The sequence below is a fragment of the Chrysemys picta genome, chromosome 6, assembly GCF_011386835.1.
Source record: "Chrysemys picta bellii isolate R12L10 chromosome 6, ASM1138683v2, whole genome shotgun sequence".
Classification (NCBI taxonomy): Eukaryota; Metazoa; Chordata; order Testudines; family Emydidae; genus Chrysemys; species Chrysemys picta.
This window is the reverse complement of record NC_088796.1, coordinates 5043769-5047957: the sequence shown is the minus strand read 5'-3', so window position 1 is coordinate 5047957 and position 4189 is coordinate 5043769.

The following is a 4189-nucleotide window of genomic DNA, read 5'->3' as shown; positions in this document are numbered from 1 at the left end:
GTAACTGTTACCAGGGAAGGGAGGGTTAGAAGGGGAGGAAGGGAGGGGAAGAGGGGGCGTGAGGCTTAACTGCAAAATGTATAAAAGAAGAAAAACTGTTCCTGTTAGTGTGCTTGATTTGAGACTTGCCAGTCTCCTTGCACCGCTTTGGGATCCCAAATAAACTTTGTTTGCTTCTCCACCCCTGGTGTGTTTATTGGCGTGACGCACACCGGGCAACGAACCCGCTGTTGCTGTCCTCGGGCACTCTGTGCCGGCAACAACTGTAAGTGATGAACGTGTTTATTGTCTGTTGGGCCGGTATCATTATCACGTCTATTTCTGGCTGCGTTAATGTGCTGTGCCCCCGGCGTGTTCTTTTGCAGCCTGCTCCAGAGACTTTTCCTTGCAAAAGGTGCCAGGCTGACAGCCCCGGAAGGTGCAGTGGGTTTGCTACAGAGCAGGTGCAGCCCAGGTCAGCAACAGTGATTCTTTTACTTCAACAGAGAAGAGTCGGCTTGCACCTCCAAGGCTTTGAGGGATCTCTCCTTACACCACCCCTGTGAGGTACAGGATCCCCATTGATGGGGAACTGAAGCCCAAGAGACTAAGGCCCAGATTTTAAATTTTAGGCGTTGCTCTGCTCAGCACTGCGAGGCCTTTAGGCAGCTAAATCCCATTTCCAAAAGCGACTAAAGCAATCAGGAGCCTTCTGAAAATGGGCCTTAGCTATCTAAGTCACTCAGCCCTTGTAACACCGAATGGAGCAATGGCGAAACACCTTTAAAAATCTGGGCGTAAGTGACTTGCCCAACATAATGCGGGCAGTTTGCAACAGAGCAAGGGACTTAATTCAGATCTCCCAAGTCGCAGGCTTGCACTTTAACCACTGGGCAATCTTTCCTCCCTACATGAGTCATCAGGACTGACCCTGGCAGCATGGACAGTGGGATGGATAAGGGTTAAATCAGGGGTCGGTAACCTTTCAGAAGTGGGGTGCCGAGTCTTCATTTATTCACTCTAATTTAAGATTTCGCGTGCCAGTAATACATTTTAACGTTTTTAGAAGGTCTCTTTCTATAAGTCTATAATATATAACTAAACTATTGTTGTATGTAAAGTAAATAAGGTTTTTAAAATGTTTAAGAAGCTTCATTTAAAATTAAATTAAAATGCAGAGCCCCCCGGACCGGTGGCCAGGACCCGGGCAGTGTGAGTGCCACTGAAAATCAGCTCGCGTGCCGCCTTCAGCACGCGTGCCATAGGTTGCCTACCCCTGGGTTAGATGCTTGCTCTGAAGTTCCGCGTGCTGCACCTGTTCTGTGGATAAAGACAGCACTTCAGATGCCTGTGCTGGTAAACCCACTGTGGGGAACATACTGGACCATGATCACGTCAAAATTCATATTCTGCAGGCAATTCACTGTTCCTTCCTTTGTCTGTGAAGTGGTATTTCCATTATCACTGATCATGGCTTCAGAACTCTAGTGTAAGAATGCTCTGATTGTCTTTGTATCCTGTGCCACCCACGTCTAATTAGCAAACACTGGAGATCTTCAGATCCGCTCTGGTACTTTCCAAACCCCCTAATTGGTGGCTCTGTACCCAGTGCTGGGGCTAGCCCATTGGGGGCCCTATGCAGGACTATTTTGCCCCCCAACACATAATAAAAAGCGAATGGGGGGCCCCTTTAGCTGCTTATGCCTCGCACTGGCTCTGAATGTACCTTTAAAAGACAGCATGGTAGAGCTCTTCTGAATCCCCTCCCTTGGGAGTGCATCAGAGGGGCTGGGAGAGACGGCTTGTGTGGCCCTATAATGAAGTCTAGTATGGACCTTGGTTCTGATCCTGCACGTGCCCTGTGCCGGCATGGAGGGAGTGCAGCAGGTTGATCTGAATGCTGGGCTGACTCCTGAGTGCCATTCATTGTCTTCCTGGACAAGTCGCTCCCCCGGCTGCGTGTCTCAGTTCAATGGAATTAATACCACCCTAACTCACAGGGGGCTTAGAGTAAGTGTCTTTCAGGCAGAGGAAGGGGCATCAGTCCTAATGTGCTGTGTGGGTGTGAGGTATGAAGAAGCAGGACGTAGGCAGGGGTTCTGGAGGCAGAGTTAAGGTTGGTTTAGCCAAGGATGACTCAGGCAACCCTGGGGCCTTTGTCAGAGCCACTTAATTGGATGGCTCCCAGCTGCAATGCCAAAAAAAGCACCTTCCCCTATTTTGCACCAGCCTGGGGCTGCTGGTGGTGGTGGTGGCAACCAGTTGGAGGTGTGTGGGGAATGGGAATGTGCCTGGATTGCTGTGTGGGTGGAGAAAGGGAGTTAGGGACACAGTGGATGGGATTTTCCTGTTCATCCAGTGTTGGAAGCAATCTGTGATGTGCCCCTGCCAGGCCTGCGATAAAGGGGGAAATGCCTGATTCCCCCAGGGACCCCACATTATCATCAAGCAGCCTGCACTTCATGCCATGGGTCCTCGTGGCAGTTAAATCTAGTGTGTGTGTGTGGGGAGGTGTCCCGGCACTTAAAGTGTTTTGAGATCTACTGAGGAGGGACCGTTATCCCTGTCTTACATATAGGGAAACCGAGGCACAGAGCAGAGTGACTTGCCCAAGGTCAGCTAGCAGGGCAATGGCAGAGCTGGGAATACACCCTACGCAAAGGCACCAGAATCATTAGTTCCTTTTGCAAATCTTGGCCAGTAACGCTGTGTATGTAACTTTGGGGGGAGGGGGGAAGGGACTCATGGTGGGGTTGGGTAAAAATGAGCCTTCTACAGGCAACACACTTGCGCATTTCTAATCTGTTCCTGAAATGGAGGGAGCTGGTTAATTTCAGCTAACAGCTCAGGATCTTTGACAGATCCCAGCAACACGAACACGAGTCTGGTCCACATTTATCCTCAGTAGGGTGACCCGACAGCAAGTGTGAAAAATCAGGACAGGGGGTGAGGGGTAATAGGAGCCTATATAAGAAAAAGACCCAAAAATCGGGACTGTCCCTATAAAATCGGGACATCTGGTCACCCTAATCCTCAGTGCAATTTTGTTGCCTGCAGTGAAGTTACACCAGGGTTGACTTTGGCTCATTATATTTAATCTTTATTTTCTGAGACCAAGATCCACCTGTTAAAGGATCGGGCCATCTGCTGAGATCTGGCCAGCCCATAATTCCAGAGCTAGCTTTTCTTTTCTTCCTAATTTGGAATAAACGAAGGGAGCTCTGGATCAAATGTAGACTGGCTCTGCTAGTCTGGGGTTTGGGGAGGGGGGCGGGAAGAGGGAAATGAAGATACAAGCAAGGAGACTCATTTTTCAGGTTGGGTACAAACCACATATTGTAAGTCTTTTGGCATAGCTATTACTGAATGGATTCTCATCACACTAATATTCAAGCAGTGAAAAGTAAAATGCAGTCATGAGGTGGCAAGCCAGTCTGTGACCTTACCACTGTTCCCTTCTGAATGGAATCAGCACTGCTCAACTGTGTGTCATGTGCCCTGTATTGCCAACATGATGATTCTCTTTCAGCTCAAGCAGCGTGGGGGCTGTACTCTCAACCTTGTTGTTGCCATGAAATTCCAAGTGGTTCTGGAGTGTAGCACAGGGATGGTTGTGAAGTTCTCACTAGGTGGCCACCAAGTTGTTACAATATGTATCTAGTGCTGCAATTGCAGCAGGATAGGGAAGGTTTAATGAGATAAAGCCATTACAGAATCCATCACGAAATACGTCGGCTGTAGGCTGGCTTGGCAACCTTGGACCTGGTTGGGGGCAGGGGAGCAGCTTGGGTTTTCTTTCCCAGATCCCCTGGGATGTCAGTAAGCTCATCTCTGCAGGGCAGGGAGTGGCTTGTGTCCCACAGCCCCGCCTTCTAGTGAACTAGTCTGTGGCAAAGACAGACTCCAAAGGCAGCTCATTCTTCTGGAAGGAAGAAGGCTGCAAACTCTGGGGCTTGACAGGAGATTGCAGGGGGAGCTGGAGCCTCCGGCCTCCCTCAGGCAAGGGGAAGACCCTAATCCCTTTTCCTGCCCAACCATCTTGAGCAGCAAAGCTGCCAGCCATGCAGAGGCTTGGGGGAGGGCTAAGAGCAGCTACACAGCAAAGTAGGTTTCCACCCTCCTCTTAGCTCCCTTTGCCCCTTGTCCAATGCTGCCGCTGGGAGGCGGGGATGTTTCACCGACGGCACCCTAAGGAACGAACACGCGAAGG